At 40.5% G+C, this 18976-nt stretch overlaps 1 protein-coding gene and 1 long non-coding RNA gene across 2 annotated transcripts in view; one reads left to right on the top strand and one right to left on the bottom strand.

Moving 5' to 3' along the window:
• LOC107220243 (UPF0489 protein C5orf22 homolog) overlaps positions 1-18976 on the top strand; it is an 802831-nt gene that overhangs the window by 532362 nt on the left and 251493 nt on the right. The window lies entirely within an intron of this gene.
• On the bottom strand, positions 5488-18249 carry LOC124294749. Its single transcript, XR_006904682.1, has 2 exons — positions 16894-18249; positions 5488-5660 (listed from the first exon to the last, which is right to left on the bottom strand). It is a non-coding gene; the product is annotated as an uncharacterized LOC124294749 (long non-coding RNA).

Raw genomic sequence — 18976 nt, 5'->3', positions numbered from 1 at the left:
AAAAGTATCGATCTAGATCGATCGATCCAAAGAATCGTGAAAAGTAAATCGCTAATATTGGCAAATCAGAAAATCTGTTAACAGAAGTAAATAAAACTGCATTATACGGAATGTAAAAATATAGCCATAATCAATTGATACCAAACGGAATACTTCTCCAATGCAGACTCATAATAATAATCACAATATGCATAAGACGGATAAATTTCAGTTGCAGAGTGAAAACTGGTTGAGAATTTGTGTTACACCGAATGGCATTCAGAACCGTGAAATCGTGAGTTGCTGGGAATTAGTTACATTCAACTCAACGAATCAAGGAATATTTTACGTAATCGAGTCAAAAGATCGATTTCTTGTACTTTTTCGATCGATCTGTAATTTTCGTTTCGTTTCGCGGTGTTCTTTTCGAACCCAATGCGCCCAATAAGGGAACCAAAAAAAAAAAATCAAAGTCGTGCGCGAAGACTTTTTTTTAAAAGAAAAGTGAGAAGACTGATTTTCTGTGGATCCGTTACAGCAGCGTCGATCCTTGAACAAGAGAAAACAGATGTTCTCTTCGAATGTTTCTGGCTTTGAAACGGAGAAATAACGTTCTTCAGGAACACACGGAAATAGTAACAGGTGTTGCCAGAATCGCCACCTCCTGGAGTTTTTAATACATCATGTTTTCTTATTTCATCCGTTTCCTTTCACCCGTTGCTACGAAAAGATGGGTATGAATTACCCTCCCCCCCCCCCCCCCCCCAGTTTCGAGTTCGCATTTAATTCAAACAAACGAATCGATTTCGAAAGAAGTTTGTTTCGTTAGTCAGTATAGAATTTCGCAAAGAACTTTTTCAACCAAAGGTGAAAAATATGGTCTTGTTACAATATTTTGGGTTTTCAACGAAAATAACAGACTTTAATCTACAAAAAGTCAAATCCTCAAAATCTCCGTCGTGCCTGGAGGTTGTAAAGTAGAGAGAGGAAAAAAAAAAAAAAAAAAACACCGACAAAAAGAATCTTACGTGAATTTCGAGAACACGAAGATTAAATAAATAATTTCCAAAAAACCAGAAAAAAATTAACATTTTGGAAGAATGTCCGTCAGGAGTAATGCAAATCTGAAGTGCAGCTGCGAGACCCAATTTGTCGGAACGCCGAACGGGGCGGGTAAATTTTGGTTGTGCGGTTTGCAGGTGAGTTTGTATCGGGTGTTAAATTCGCGGCAAACGTGACTAAAGCGTCGCACTCAGCTTTCGGGGTCTGCAAATTTCCGTCTAACTAATTTCGTACAAGTTGGACATATCCAGTCGGCGTTTCCTCTGTTATAGCTACATATACAAGAGACCTCGCCGATGGATGCGGGGAGTTTCGGCCGGCCGTTTACACCCGGTTACCATCCGCCACCCGGAATTACCATATATTTCCATACCTCCCTTCCTCCTGGGTTAAAGATCCGACTCGGAGGGTTAAAGGGTTGCATACACAGTAGCGTCGGTGCCGAAAACCAACGGGGATAAAGTACTTTGATTCCACCAAGAGAAATATATAATATTCATAATTAATGCCCAGTTTTTAACTACTTGCAAATAAACTTTTAAATACCGTATAACCGATTATGTCAAGATGATCGAGGCTCATTTTATTCGAACGTGAGTAGATTCAACTTCGTTAACATACATTTTTTTATCAGAATCAATTAATAGTAAGCAATGTTATTGACAACGTAACGTCAACCTCGAGTGACAGTATTATCCGACAGTTTATCCTCTTCGCCACGATCCTGCCTATTTTATAATTATCGTTAGACAATTTTTTGTGAATTAAATATAAAGAAATCTTCAATTTTTAACAAAAAATCGGATATCCACTAAGACCGTTGCTATTTTGTTGAAAATAAGAAGAAAAAATCGTTTCATAGGAGCGAAAGGTTTGATTTGTCCAACATTAATTTGTATGATACATATGTCGCGTTATATTTAAACACGAATCGAGCTCCTCTAACATTTCACACTTCACCAAATTCCATACAAAACATAACATACAATCATCGTTCGACACAAGATAAGACGTCTTTGATATGTTTCGTCACCAGAAACTCATTTTTTATTATTATTTTAAAATTATTCCCACTCACTGTACAGTCTGTGTAAATCCAACGATCAATAAATATCCTCTCGACTAACCAAATAGTTTCTATTCTCTTTCTCTCTAATTCTATCTTCTTCATTTATATCGCATACGTATAAATACCATGTAGAGATGGAAGAGGGTCGCAATAAACGCACAACAAGGCGTATCAGTGCCGAGTTTAGATACTAGAACGAGACATACGACCGCGATAATGAGCACAGCGATGAGGGTATCCACTCTTTTCTTACGTATAATAAACTTTCATCTCGGCGTTGATTGCTGACACTTTTTTCTAACCGCAGCCCAGCCTGCATACGAATACCATTCGTGAACGAAAAACATGTGAAATGTTCAGGTTGGTATGAGTGTTGAAAAGCGCATGAACCGTTGAAACATCTCACGGATATTTCTTCAGCGTTTGGAGAGAAATTGAAAGGACAACGATAATGAGAAAAAAGAACTTGAACAACAAAATACCAGAAAGGATATAAAAATCTACTTATAGCCAGATGGAACCGATTAATCGTCGTTTCTTAAGTGAGAAAGCGAATGATTCTGATAAAATAGATTTTTTTCTAACCATCCTATTCAACTATATCATTCTATTTCCGTTTCTAACGATCGAAAGAGTTTCAACTCTTAGCCACGTACTCGCAACGCTATCCAATTCCGTATAAATTATACCAATCGGATATTCATACCATTACATTAATTTATACCGATTTATCTGTATTTATTCATCGAATATGCAAATTTATCGCATGTTTTCGGTTATTCCGCAGTCCCAAGAATGTTTTGCAACGCGTTTCGAACGCTCAACCTGGCTCACGCTTTATAAGGTTGGGTTAGGGTAAGGTTAGGTACGGGGTTGAAATGTAAAATTATCGCGTTATCTTCGAATGTGACGTGATCGATTTCATACACTCATATACAAGGTTCGTTAAATCTACCGCAAATAAATACATGGTCCGAAATCAGGTTGCTTTCACTCGCCAACACGAATTGTTCGTCCATCTACTCTCTGTTTTCTTAAATCAACTGGCATTTTGCTAAAAAACGAAAAAAAGCAAGCCCTCGCATTGCCATATTCGTTTCGTTGGAATAAATGTCAGTTGCCTCAATAAAATCCCTTTACCGCACGTACTCGTTGCTTGTTTTTCGTCAATATACACTCACCCATAACACTGGCCAACAGTGGTTTTGTTGCTCTTGATATTTGAGTCGTTTTAGAAAGATTCGATGTCAACGACCTTAGGAGTAAGCGTAGTTTTTCGAAATTGGCTCTAGTTATTTATTTTATCGACATTTTCATATATGACTCAGAAAAGCAATGTTTAGGTGAAAAATTCGATTTCTTTTTTTTAATATCTAAAGTTTATCAAAAAAATACCATCAATAACCTTAATTATGCTTACTTTATTCGGGCAGAAGTATAAAAAATATAAGAAATATAATACTTTGTTGTTCTCGCCATGAAAAAGAGGGCATAACAAGTTTCTTCGAAATTAAAAAATTTCTCTCAAACACGCATCAAACTTTCGGTAGAGCATCTTATATAGAATATCTCAGTCAAATACGAGCTTTTAATATTGATTTTTTTCCATTTTCCATTTAAATAACAGGTAAAAAAATTTAGGAAAAAATATATCTCATAAACGTCTGACATATAAACCATCTAAACGTACATCTAATAAACTATCTGTATTAACAGATTCTTATAGGAAATTTCACGCTCTATAAAAAACTACTGATATAGAACTTTAACCGTTCAAGAGAAATTCGCCTTTAAACATTGAGTCATCTCGAATACAATACTACAATAACATAAAAACCAGAGCCAATCTAATATAATCATAATTATATTCGTAAGTTTTACGTTCTCAAACACCAGGATTCACAGAAAAAATCAGAGCAACAAAAAAAAGTATTTATTTTGTAGAGCTGTGTAATTGTTCGAACTCTGTAACGCGGTGTTCCAACGTAGCGCCATCTAAAATTCGGGCTCATCGGAATTTTTCAACGAGATCATGTACGCGAAGGGAAGAATTTTTTCCCTCTATGATTATCTCGGGATGCGGTAAGGCTGGAGGAGTAATTAGATGGTTTTAATGTAAGTATAACGTGTGGGACACACTTGGAGACTCGTGACTAACTTCTAATTAATGACAATTGCTCAATGAGCTTGACGAACTCAATTAATAACGGCGCGGCCATTTTGTTTCGGCCATACCGAACGGTTAAAGTTGGAAAAAACGGAAAAAAAGGAGAATGAAAAAATAACAACGACGGCAGTTGAACAAACCACCCGCCGAGTCCAGCGACCCATTATACCCACGCTTGGTCGTTCACTTATCTCGAAAATTTATAATGTAGTAACGGCCGTTCCTTGATTAATCCTAACGAAAACAATTCTGCATTCCGTGGTAGTCTTCATGTTTTTTCTTCTCGTAGTCTCGGTAAATTACACACATGCATTTACAACGGAAAAATTCGTTGCTTTACACAATGTCTTTCGGTTCTCGAAGTGGATTCTACAAAAACGGGAATAAATGAATTAAGCTTTGCAGTCGATCCACGTCTTCATCAATGCCTAGAATATCGTGTATTGTATCGTGGATTGAATATTATTAACTGTGAATAAAACCGGATCAATTATTATAGTATTCCTCAAAATTATATAAAATCTTCACTACTTGAAGAATAAATGCTGCTCGATGTATTCAGTATCTTTAATGACGTTCGAGTCCACAAAAATACTTACTTCGCAACTCAAGATTCTTATAATATTCGGTAAATCATAACAGTGCAAAATATACTAATTTTATACCTTCAAGCGTTCATTCGAAAGTTGCAGAATGATAAATTTTTTACGAATGTCTCGTAATCTCAACGTAACCCTTTGTACAAAGTGCTGGCAAAATTAACATTTCCTTAGAAATCACGGATAGAAAGATGCGTTGTGGACTTGTATGGACCAAGATTTAGTGTCGGGTTACCACTACCCGGTATTTTATTTCCGAAATGAAGACGCCGGTAAATTTTTACATAGATGCGAAACATTCTCATCGATCCTTTCGCTTCTTCTTCCCTTCGGCTGAGAAACTCTCTCTCCCACAATGCTGCGCTCTGTACCAATGTGGATATTACACATGAGCTCTACCTAAACCGTCTAGGTGTCTCCTTCACATCGCCATGTGTTTCGAATGAATTTCCACGCACACACGCGTTGGTCTAGAGACTCTAGAGGTTAGTGGAGTTAGCATGTGGACAGTAATTCTCGCCAGCACATGTTCCAAGCATCCGTGAAGCACAGTAGCCCTTGTTTTACTCTGCTAGCTTCGCTGCCTATCCAAGAGTCAATGTTCTTCTTCGAAAACTTATTCTAACACTCCCATGCAGTAGTAGCAATTTTTTATTTTTTTTTTGTCAATTTCGATTCTTCGATCACAATTCTCGCGTGTAAATTGTACCTACATACCAAGACTCCGTTTCGTACTCACAAGTTTTTTCTCCGGCGGAACAGATTGAGAACTTCGGATGCGGAACTGAAACAAGAAATAATACAAGACACGGTTGGTTAGTCGGTAAATTTCACAAACTTAAAAGCTTTCGAACGAGATGACGAATCAATGATACACGCAGTCCCACTGCACTTTTGCGTCGAAGCAGAAGTGAGTCGCAGTTGTTGTTACCGAGGTTGGTATATCGTTTTATTTTCAATCGAGGTGAACCACTTATCATGCGGGAGAACTGTGCTTGTCTCTCAGAGACTCTTTCCTAATATCAGCTGCAGCACAGCTTGTTTGTCAACGGTGTTACAACTCAGACATCTGGCGTCGTACCGAGCACACCAACATAAGTCGGATGATGTCATCCCGTAGTAAACACGAGGAACATCTCCTCGTCTCTCGTGGCTCTCGATCTTGTTCCAGTACTGTGATAGACTGACTACTATAGAGAAAAGGTGAAAGAGAGACTGCCACGCTGGAAACTCGGTATTGTGAGAAATGAGCGTGGAAAATAGAGCCGGTAACGTTAATTTGAACTGAAACGGAAGCTTGAGTTCCAGCTTTACACTTGTACACATAGACGACAAACATCTGGAAGTTATCCGCAGTCCTATTTTCAGTTCCTCGTATTTCAATTAGCGAGTCCCTCGGCCCTAATTCCGTTGGCGATCATGCAAGGTGCACCACCACGTTTTTGTTATTTATTTACTTTTTATCAGCCGCAAGGGAAGGTGATAAATTGTGAACAATAAACAGCGCGCACTTTAAGTTCCTTCGTGTTTTTAGAAAAATTTTTTTCATTGTTTTCACATCCAATTTCAGTCAGGCGAGATATAATTGCAGAGCGTCTCACATTTTGAGGATTAAATGCCCCGGAGAATTAGAAACTGAGAGTTATGATACTTTAATTGGAGAGCATAACAGGGTGGCTTCTCACGTTTCTTGCAGTTTTATTACCATCGTTCAGCAATTTTTATTTTTTTTAAATTTTTTTCTATCGCAGCCACGTCTCATTTTCATTCTAGTTTCGTCTCGTGAGACAGAAGAATAAAATCCTCTTTCACAGTTTGCAAAATTTACCAATTGCATCTGCGGAAAAGGTGGAGGAAGAATACTTTTGGCGGCAAAGTCTTGATGTTTCATTCTAGTGCAACACGTATCAAAACTGATATTTTGAAGTTGGTACGATCGAAGCAAAAATTTTTCACTTTACCACGTCAATTCATTTCAACACCAAACATTTCATGTCGCGTATTGTTGACGAAAAATACTTATTGGGATGAAGAAGCAAACATTTTTAAAAAAAATTCATAAATAATTCCTAGCATCTATTCGAAAGGTTACAAGAGAACTTTCAACTGTTCTTACATTTTGAACTGCAAAAATTGAAGAAAAAAAATATTGACGAATTCATTGAAGTTTCTTGGACAACGTGGCGTAAAAGTGGCTGAAATTCTCCTGCCAAGATAGATCTGGAAGCTCATTAATCTTGAAAGTCACGCGCATAGGCCTGAAATTTACTCGACGCGAGGCCCGAAAAATTACATTTAATATTTTTATTTTCTTGGTTCGAGGGCAACATACTCATGTGCCTGTTACACGAGCCCGATGATGTGCTTATAATGGGAGTTTCTGTTACCTGAAGTCCGGCGCGTTAAATTCTGGTGCTCCCCTCTGTTGGCCCCCCCCCCCCCTCCCCCTCTCACCCCTTTTACCCTTTCTTCTTTTCTCGAGGCACAAAAAACGAGAAGAGAAACGCAGAGGTGAAAAAGAAGGAGAAGAGCGAAGAAAGGTTTCAAAGTAAGCGGGCAGACTGTACGCCAAGATGATGAGTATTATCCGCGCAGCAAGGTTTAAAAATTTTATAATTAACGGATCTCAAGATTTTTTACTCAGCTCTTCTCCCGATTTTTTTTTTTTTTTGTTTTTTTTCTTCTCTTCCTCTACCCTGATCCTCGTCTCCCAACGGATCGCGCCCTAAATTCTCGCACACGATTACACTTTCATCTGTGTTTCTACCTGGCACCGATTACCAGGAGTCAACTTGTAACTTTTCGAATTAAGAAGCTTGATGAGTCAAAAATTAATACTTTTTCGTCAAAATTTGATTTTTACGAAATGATCACATATATGGAATTCACCAAATTTATGTGTTCACGATTGGAAAACACGACAAGTTTTTGGAAGATCCAAGAGGAAGAATACTGTAATTATAAAAAAGGCCTTAGATATCGATGTTTCGTTTCAAGTCATTTTAAAACGCATAAGAATTCAGTATAATCTGTCAAATTCATTCTGCGAATACTTATTTTATTCATAAAACTGTATTCTGTCCAATCCTACTATAAGATTTTTTTTTTTTTTCATCATGTTGGTATCATCAAATATTTAATTTTTCACAATTGCACTGATATTGATGAACAAATGGTCGTATCTAACTGATGATTTCCCAAAAAAGACGTCTGTTTCAGTGAATTTGTGCAGAATAGTTAGTCCAACAAAAAAAGTAAATCGCATTTCATAGTCTTTTTTCCCTCTAGAGTAATGAAATCGTTTCACAATATGCTTGTGTGGTATTTGAACCCAGTTCGGAAAACTGATGAAAACATTGTATTACATATTCACAATAGAATCCCACCTTCTTCTTATTCTTTCACTGATATTCCAAATTGCTTTCAATCATCACATATTTTCCAAAATTTAAGATGAAAGTGTACAATACGTATACTCTGATATTTAATTTTAAGTGCTTATTTGTAACGTGAATCTTTTTCTTGTGGATTTGTAGCTCACGAAAATCTTAGAATTAAACAACTAGAAACAATCATTGATTCTAAGCATACACTGAGAAAATTTTCAATTGTTACAGTTACTAGAAAATTGTAGTAAAATGGTTGACACGTCAATTTTACATTTTACGATTACAGTTGTCAATACTAAATTTTTTGGTTATTGCAATATTGAATCTGTTTGTTTAGCTGACTGACATATTTCTCACTTGCAGTTATAAAACCGATTTTCATGTTATACTCGGAACTATATTCTTCGATCATGGCTAAAAGGCAAAATAGTTGAATACCGTACAGTAACCACAACTAGACATTCCTCTCGTTGTAGGATCCACCGATATCTTTATACCAATAATGATCGAAGCAAGATGTCTTCTTGACGCGCGAGAGAAGGAGAACCGGGATGACAAGCTTCCTTTTCTTGCCGGGAGCTTTTCATATATTTGTTTATTTATTCCCCGGCTATAAGGGGTTGGCGACGGTTTCGAAACGGGACCCTCGGCTGCTCAAGCATTAGATTTTCATAAAATCCTCATAAATTATCGCGTTTGGTACACGTAACGCAGGGACGGCGGTGGACGGATGGGTATGACGATATTTCTGCACCCTACTAAAACCTTCCGCATAACCTTCGCATAATATTTATACCCCGTTTATGCGAAAGGGGTTGGCCGGCGCCTTTCACATATGCTTTTTTCGCGACCCTACAGCGTGGAAGATGAGTGAGAAACTCTAACTTAGAATGGGTTCCAGTATTTTGACGGCAGGGATCAAACGCAGACAGGTCAGAAAATCCCACCTGTACACCACGAACTCTCACTCACACAAGCATCACAGAGTGTGCTGTACTGTATTGTCAGAAGAAGATCTTAGAATCACTTTTGAAACTTTTACTGTCAGACTTTGAACTTGGATATAGTTGATGTGCAGTCGTGCGTTTTTCATGATATTGATTGTATATACTACACGGAATTTATTCTCGAACACGTGATTCTCGTGATCCTGGTTTCAGTTTAGGTTAATTTCAGTCAATTTCATTGGATTTAAGCCCAACTTCTTCGTCATTCCTTTGATTACTAGTTCTGAAGATACGGAACATTAATACAAAAGAACGTCTCGAAAAGTTGAATGCAACCCCAAGAGGAAGGAAAATGATTCAGTCTTGAAATGAGTTCACTAACAACTGAATCCAATCTTTCGATGATATGTGACCAAGTTTGACTCAAGTTGAACTCTCTCTAGTTTTGTGTCATTTATTTGTTCGATCTATTCCTATTTCATTAAGTTATGATTGGATTTTTGACTTTGTTCAATTCAATTCGTTTCTCTCTCTTCAACTGTACTCAATGTAGACTTTTGCGAATCAGTTTCAATTCAGTTGACGTTGGATCCAAGAAAACTGAAATCCGCTTTAGTTCAGCTTGACTTCGCTGCGATAGTCTTGAAAATGTTTATCACAGTTGGGGTACCATAGTTACAATTCCTACAAGTAAATCATTTCAGCTTGCCGTTTGTTCGGTTAAATGTAGTTCAGTCCCATCAATTCCCCCACAATGTGCTTCGTTCGAATGTATCTATTCCACGCTGCAGTTCAGTTCATCAGAATTCAAGTTGCTCGCCGTTAGTCAGTTTAGTCGCAATCATTCCGTCCAGCAGTCAGTGGCTCAGGTCAGTGAGATTGAATTGAATCGGAATAAGAAAAAAAAAAAACGAAGGGGGAAGAGAAAAAATATGTGTAGAAATAAAGGAGGGCTAGGATTCTTGGATGCTGGGAGTGGACCAACGCTCGGCGATAAATAACCACACACGCTTGGGTGGCTCCATACCGACTTTTGCCCACACAGACGAGGCGGGTCCGTTCGTTTCAGGTACGAGGAAGACGCGCAGGTAGATGGACCTTAGGGCGCCCATGGGACCATCTCTGGGCATGTGATCAAAGATTCACATGCGCTTAGCATAGAATTTCCATAGCATTAGACGCCGGCTGTCCAAGAGACAACCCTTGCGCTCCTAGCTCGAGACTGATATATTACGCGGACCCGACCTGACTCCCTGCGCCCCATGCCTGCCTACCCGGGGTTACAGGTATAATACGTATCATTACCCATACAGGGTGTCCCGATATTACGGCTACATTGCCTCACGATATCGTCGAGAAAAATTTCCATGTGTCTAGGCTGTTTTCGTTTCTTTGTACCATTACTGAGAAACATGTGGCCCTGGGTACATAATCGAAGTTAGTTTTTTAGGTCAACTATTTCGAAATTTTTATTCTCGTACAACGCATTTTTCTCAGGGTATAACGAAGTTTGCCTCCACATACGGTGAATTTCGTACACACTACACACCTTTAGAAATTTGCTTCGTTCAAAACTTCCCTAGCTTGTTGAAAGTTCATGACGTTTATCAAAGACGTGGTATGGCAATCGCTACAGGAATATGAAACTGAGTTCAGGAAAGATACAAAAATGTACGAAGTGAATGTGTACGATATCGAATTGGTGTAAAAAAAAAAAAAAAAAAAAAACACCGCTTTCTTCAATTGAACGGTACTTTGACTCTCTTGTTCCCGGTTTCTTCTATTGTCATCTCATACGATACATAACATAGTTTTGAACAGAAGGAGTTCAAAGTACCGGAAGAGGAATAAAACCTCCTGTGATTTGGAGAATGGTTTGAGGTTCTCAGAAGATCTTCGATACGACGTGTTTCCTAGTGTATTCTTCATTGGACTAATGAATAGTAAAACAGAGAATTCGATTTTCTAAACTTTGCAACACCTTTGATGACATATCGAATGGTTGCTAAATATTACCTGTCTGTAAATAATATTCGTTTGAAGAATTTTTGTCGTTACACCAGTGAAAACAGAAGATCGGAACTGTGGTTTCAAGACGTTGGTTGAATAAGCAAACCTCTCTCTTTTCTCTGTTGTACCAAAGTTCCAAACACGATGCACAGGCCAAAGTGTGTTGAACGTTACAAGAACACGCGGGCTTTTTGAAGGGGATAGGGTTAATGGATTGGCCTGTTCTTTGTGCCAGTGTATAATACAGCATAATGGGACGTGCAGGACCATTTTTAAAGCTGGTTGTTCGTCTTGCATCAGCGGTGTGTATCCTGCAGGTACCTGCCTGGAAGCGTTCCGGGTCTTCGGAGGTTGCGCGGGTATCGAAAATAATGCGTCACCTATCTGCATAGCCGGATATAACCCTTCCCATTAATATAGATTCGAGGCGAAGCAATGCAGGTTGTATGCATAGATCACGGATCTCCTTGCGATCGTGAGAATATTTCGAATTTGGGTAACCGTAGCGAGTGTAAATTTATTACCGTTGGATTATAGAATCATCAGTTATATATACGCGGGGAAATTCTTCTCACATCCTTGAATGGAAATCACAAGGCAGTCAAATATGACGTTATTCAGGCAGTATCGAACAGTGATAGTGAATTCTTCGAGCCTATACTCCTGACTTTCGTTTCATTTCCCGCTACTGAGGCGAAATTTTTTTTTTTGTTTTCACCTCACGTGATTTTGCACGCTCGGCTTTATGAGGGTAAATATTTAGGGCTTAACGTGGTTAGATTGGGAAAAGGGAAGAGTAAGATTCCCCTGTAAGTTACGACACTACGGTAATCACGCGACGTTGGGGAAAAGCAACTTCCGCCAGCGTTGGGACACATGCATAAGTACATTGAAACGTAACAGCGTGTGCGTCGGTTTATTTACACTGTGTACTGCGACAGAAGTTGGATCGTGCAGAAAAGTCATGCTTTCGTGAGCGGATGAAGTAAAAGTATTGCTTAACAGCGAGGCGAATGAAAAAGGTAAGAGACTATGTATAGAATAAAAAAGGCGAAAGGTTGAAAACGGTTGGTACAATTATAATTGCCTGCGGGACTTGTATATCAGTTTAACGGTACGGATATCAGAAATCAAATTCTTTTTCCCCAAAGCAAACTTAAAATTAGTGATAATGGTAATGAGAAATTTTCGTTATAAGCACGCGCATTGGATACGTTAGCTTATCTTTGCGTGCAATCACGAGTTCGGCTCTGGTTCACAACATGAGCGAATGAAAGAAATTGGCCTGAGCGCGCATGTTTCAGTTGTAGGTACCATTATCAATCGATCAATCATTTTCCTCTATGCCTTGTGTATGTGTGACATTTCACATTCGCGCGCTGTCCGCAGCGTATACGTATTGATCATAACTTGTGCCATTAAACGGCGATGTAAAATTTATCGGCAAAAAACCGTACGCACAAGTTTGTTTCAGAGATAGAGGGGGATAGAATTTTAGTATACGTGCGCGATTATCCCCTCTTGAAACATGCATGCGCGCAGTGAACTTTGGTCAGCTCGGGTCGATCTGCACGATTTACCGCAATAAAGTTGCAAATATTCCCAAACAGCTCGTGGCTGCCGCAATACTGCCGCACAAGATCGATCCAATATTCAAACGTAGCACATCTTTGTATACGTCCTTGCGCCGGGTCGTTTTTTTCTTTTCCCTTTTTATTTTTGCCCCGTACTCAAGTCGGAGCAAAGTGAAGGTAAACCGTTTTTGTTTGGAGAACCTTAAAGAGAAACTGCGCAAGACGCTTCGCGGTGCCACGCTGAGTCCTTTCTGGAGATTATGTAGTTACGCGATTTGACATTGCGCTGGTTTAAGGATCAATGGGCAGTGCCGTTTGAATGAAAACTCGTGTACAGAGAGAAAACGTTTAAGAAAAGGTTTTATATAAATTCAACACTTTCAATGCCAAAACTGATCCATTTGATCCGATTCCAATGTCCTTAGGCTCATTTTTTTCACTCATATGCTTATGAAATCTTACATAACCGTGTGACACTACATCAGTATTCACAAAATAAGGTTGGACACACGAGAAACGGATCGAAAACACTGGCGTAGCATTTCAAACGTTACGATTATGAATCTTTTTCTTAATTTGTTTGTATTTTTCAACTTGAATTCGTGAAATTTGGTTAGATTCTTTAAAATCACACAGTATGTTGGGATGTTGGTTTATTGGTATTCACTAACATTAGCGCAAAAACACACTCCTGGACATTCTTAAACAGTTTTCTTTCGACTCATTTAGATTTTTGTTGTTTTTCAGAACAGTGTAGAACCCATACAGTAAAAAACTGTAAGCCATCATAAAGACGTTTGAAGATGTCTAATGACCTGTTTAGTGACCTCGAAGAAATATCTTCATGTCCAAAAAACGTCCTTTGCCATTCTTGAACGGCAAAAAATGGGTCACAAGACATCATTTATAGAAGAGAAAAGATTAACGAGGCACAAGGTTTGCGACCCTTGCGGACGGGGAACAAGCTTCCTTCCCTGGTCCACGTCCCGTGACAACCCCACAGAAACAAGCACCGAGTCTATTAAGCCAATGAAGAAAACCACGCGGCGATGCGATGCGGGCGCGCTCTTGGCAACTCCGCAAGCTGTCTGAAGGGCATGTAGGTAGTATTAAATGAAACTTCGGGGCCTTCGGTAACTAAAGATATCAATCTGCAGGCGCATTGTACCCGAGGAGATAATTTGACGAGCGGCTGAAAGGTCCACGGCTCAAATTCCGTGACGATATAATAGCAATGCCAACCGCTTCGTAATGGCACTCTCTGCCTGCCAGGCTGCCTGCCTGCTTGCTTGCTTGCTTGCTACGGAGTCTCCGTTCATCAGGGTGGCAAAAAACCGCCTGCCTGCACAATCGCAGCGTCCAGCAAAGAACCGTTCGATGTTATCGCAACATCTACGAGTCGGTCTCCAACTGAAGCAACACCTGCGCCCTTGGTCCCACATATCTAGTCCAGTATAAAGTTGATGCACTTCAGCATCTTGATCGATTGGCCTATTTCTAATCGTACCAACAACGTTCAAAGAGAATCGACTACAAATGGCACAGAAGTGTTTATAGATCAGTCTTGTTAATTGTAAGCATTGACGTTTGAACAATCAAGTGTCGTAAAAGTTCCGTCCAATAATTTCCGTCGCTTATGCCACTGTAATTGATTTGATAAATGGTCCGAGTTATGGCACTAGAAACATCTAAGACATTTTTCAAGTGTGGTCAAAGATGGTTCCTCAACCCTATTATAGGTATCTGAAGTTTCGAAGGCGAAGCTTGATTGACAGCTCAAATACTTTGCTTATTCCTAGTGTTCTGATAACTTTTTTCGAAAGGAAACTCGGTCCAGCTTTGATTCCAAAAAAATAATGCGCAACTGGGAACTCATTAAGGAACATTACTGTACAAGCTTACCAAGCTTAAAGGAACATTACTGTACAAGCTTACCAAGCTTAAAGGAACATTACTGTACAAGCTTACCAAGCTTCATACTCTTCAGAATCTTATTACCAGCGTTTACGACGAAACTTGGTCTACCGAAATTTCAGCTAGATCCACGTGTAATCGATGCTTCGCTTCTGTAGGATGTACGGGTGTGATTTTTTTCTCCCAACATACAGAGATCAGACGAGTGTGTCTGGGGACGGGAATTTAGTCTCTACTCTAAGAACGCCACGGGCGGCAGGATCTCGGAGGAATATGAGGGCGGGGAACCGGTTCTAACTCGGAAAGCAACGGGACACTGACTCTTCAGGGAAGAGGCTCTCTGATCGTTCTGCCCGGGACTCGAGGAACCGCCGCGCCCCGACGGCAAACGAGACGCAATCCGACGCGACGCGCGTCCGACGCAGAGAGACAGAGTGGGCTTGAATCCGAACGTAGAACTGGAGACTGGCACATGCCTCCATGTGAACGAAATAGTCATTTCGAAGAAAACGAAGAATTGGTGATCGGCGGTTTTTTCAAGGAGCGGTCGAAAATTGAAAATCACTAACGATTTCTAAGTGATTTCTAATGTTAAAAGATAAGTTTTATACATCGACTGATATTTTCAAGTGATTCCTAAACATCCTAACTCGTTAGACTACTCATTGATTTTCAAGTTATTTTCAATGGTGAAGAATGACTCGAATTCAACTAAATTCCAACTGATTTTCTGTCTTCAAGCCAATGAACGATTTGAAGCTAGTTGACCGGATTCCAACATCGGAGCATATCTTGCGCACTGTACGCAATTGAAAACGGAAATTAACAAGATCAATTTTTGTCGATGGATCCCACACACTTAAAAATCTAACGGATGATATTTTGATTTAGTAAGATTGATTTTGACTGATTTTTCAATTGATTTCTACCTCGTGATTCCCAATAGAATTTTCATCGATTGCCTAGTGTTCTCGACAGTTTCCACTGATTTCCGAAGTAGATGGAATTACAGTAATAAGGATGGGAAATCATTGGAAATCAATCAAAATCACTTGGTAATCATGAAATCGAAAGCACGTGATAAGATAGAATCCAATAGAAACCACTTTGCATCAATATTAATGATCAATCGAAACCATTTCGCATTTACCCCAAGGCTTACAGCGATTTCCATGATTTCCAACGCCTGCCGGGCGATTTCTTCAACGCTACAAAATAATTTCAAGTTACCGAAATTGACTCCCCGTAATCTCAAAACTGACAGTCGAGTTCCTTTGATTTACAATGCGATTTCCTGCAACCGCCGAATTCATGCCTATCTCGAATGAACCGAGCCCCCCAATCTTTTCGTACCACATACCAACTTCTTGCGTCTTAGCGATAAATTCAAATTTCCTCACCGCGGGGGGTTTCTGTCAATGGTATTTGAAAACCGCAGCCTTTGTTCCACGGCTGTTGTTCATCGGGGAACCGCGTGACGCGGAAGGGATTCGATCCTATTACTACGTCAGTCAGGAATGGTTGCAGAGACCGCAGTCTCGTCTGGGCGACTTTCAAAGGGTCTTAAAAATCGGCTCGCAGTCCCAGACTCCGGTCCCCGCTCGGAATGGAACACAATGCGGCACCAGCAGCGCTGACGACAACCGGTGCTCGAGGCAAAGAAGGCCCTTCTTCTTCTTCTATTTATCCCATATACCCTCGGCGAGGATCTAGCCTCCAGGTAATATAATAGACTCTTCACCTTTCCCGGATACCTTGCTTTCTCAACAGAACACTTTGCGCCGCTAGAAGGACGCTTAAGCAACCTGTCAACGGCACGCGCCGCGGCTCTACGGATACTTTTTGCAGTCTGTGTTTACCGATTTCCGAAAGCATTCACTGACCCGAACCTCCTTTCAGCCCCTTTCAGGTTTTCAGAAAACGGTATCTTCTTACCAGGACAAACTATCCCGCTTTTTGTGTCCCGTACTTGCCGCGATTCTCGTGGGCGAAAAAAAAGGATGGGACAACATCTGCGTAATCTAGTCCCGGGTGAAAAGGACGACGAGGGAAACCGGAAGTTGCGCGTCATTCGGTTCTGGATTGTCTTTTCGACAAAATTAAGTGTGTGATCCTGCAGGCAGTTGACGCGCAAGTGGCATGAAAGTGTCTCCGGTCACCTTGCACCAATAATAAAAGCTTACCTGAATCTGAGCTGCAGCACCGCGTGACTTCAATAATTCGAAGTGAAATTTTAATCGTTGGAAATTTATGGGTATGTACAAAGTCTCCTCACGTACAGGCATAATTTCGCACCTCAAAACATACGTGACTCAGGTTTGATTGTTCCACTTTACATATGTATGTATACGGTACGCATAACAGAAATTACACTGTCGTTACAACCGCACTATCTTTTCGACGCTTCGAACGAGCATCAGGATCCGTATAATTCACCCAATATTATTTTACCCCATATTTAACACTGTATATCTTGTAAATTTCTTCACCAGAAAGTCACGCTTCACAGTTGTTATTTTTCAGTGGTTTATGCCAGGCTTGTTTCTGTATGTGTGTGTATTTTACTTTGTGTGTTAGTTATTACGTCGCTCTTGGTGAATAATTTCTTCGATAAATTATAACAGACGTATTTCGTGTGTGTGTAAAGTCGTTGGCGGTTGGATTTATCCTTGAATCGTGGCATGTTTCATGTTTTTATTTCATTCCCGCTCTGTCTCTCTGCTTCGTTTTTAATGGTCGTTTATCGAAAATGGAATTTAATAGTTAATAATTTCAGTTGTTTGATATTCGAAGATTTACGAGACTCTTCGGTATTCCATTACTTTAATTCCCGGCAACGGGTACGTTACAAATCCAAAGTTTCTTTCACTGCAAGAATGAATTGAGTTCCGTAAAATGGACTTTTCTCAGCTCGGATATTCAAAATGTGGATCGAGTTATGGAAATAGAAAAACGCTATCCATTTAAACTTGATGCACAAAAGTTGACAGTTGCATGCGACGACGCATTTTTCATTCATAACTCTGACTTCACTTCAATTAAAGGGATGAAATTGTATATTTCTCAACTGTAAGACATTTCTCGATACGTAAATACGTGAAAATTCTGAATTTCAGAAAGCTTCAATTTTCATGTTCAGTAACCGAACAAATGACCCCGTTAACGATCCTCGGGTTCGAAAACTTTCTTCACAGCATCGAAAAGCTTGTCAAATATTCGTAGTTATTTTCTCGATGAAAATCGATGAACCGTGAGGCTTAAAAACGAAACAGCCATGTCTGGCAGGCCGGGCACTGAAGGGTTGATAAAGCGAACGCTTTGCTCGATCGTGATCACAGGACGGAACGGCGGGTGGGTCTGTTCAGTAGGTCGGAAGAATGACAGGAGTGGTCGGATTTCCGATCGTGTCAGGGTTGCGAGGAACTCGACGAGGCCTGAGGACGACGCTCGCTCGGCGCTCGAGGAGGAGCGGCGAACGCGACGGCGGCTGGCACCTAACCGACAGAACCGATATCCGCGAAAGTCCGCCGCTCCTATCCATCCTCTCCCGACGACCCGCCCGAACGCTCTGCGCGGATTGCGACCCCGGCGCATTGGCTCCTACGCACACACGCGCAGCCCGCTCCTCCCGTTGCGTTCGCGGTGAAAGGCGCGGCGCGTCGCGCGGACGCAAAAGTGAAGTTCCGCGCCTTGCCGCGGCGGCGGAGCGGCGCCACCGACAGAGCGACCTCGCGAGTGGGGATGATATTTCATCCCCACTCACCCTGCCCTTCCTTCGTTCCCTGGGACGCCGGTCGAGAAGGAAGGCCTCTCTCGCCACGTGGTGGGGAAAGAGTGCGAGATACTTTTCTCTTTGTTGCGTGAGCGTGTGTGTGCGTGCCGAGAACGGGGCGGGAGGCATGCCCGGCGCGAAACAGTTGCGTGAGCGAATGCACCGCCGAGTTTCTTCTCATTCTTATTCGGATGGATATTTTTTCAATTCTATCTCAACCTCCGTCTCTGCTCGTCACGGCGATGCACACTCCTTTATTTACTTCTTCTCTTTTCAGCAACTTCTTTCGACGCGGGGATACGAGAGAACGGAAGAACACGAAACACGTGAAAAACGGAAAACGGAAAACTGGATCTTATTTTTCTTAGGAAATATACGCAGTATTCGTAAAAACCCGAGGAACTGTTATTAAAAATTAAATTATAAGATTATCCCTCTAATGCTGGTATGCAGTCGGGTATGAGGTTCACTGTGATTTTATGTAGTTGAAGCTC

This window comes from Neodiprion lecontei, chromosome 5, assembly GCF_021901455.1.
Source record: "Neodiprion lecontei isolate iyNeoLeco1 chromosome 5, iyNeoLeco1.1, whole genome shotgun sequence".
Lineage (NCBI taxonomy): Eukaryota > Metazoa > Arthropoda > Insecta > Hymenoptera > Diprionidae > Neodiprion > Neodiprion lecontei.
This window is presented reverse-complemented; position numbering and strand designations above follow the sequence as displayed.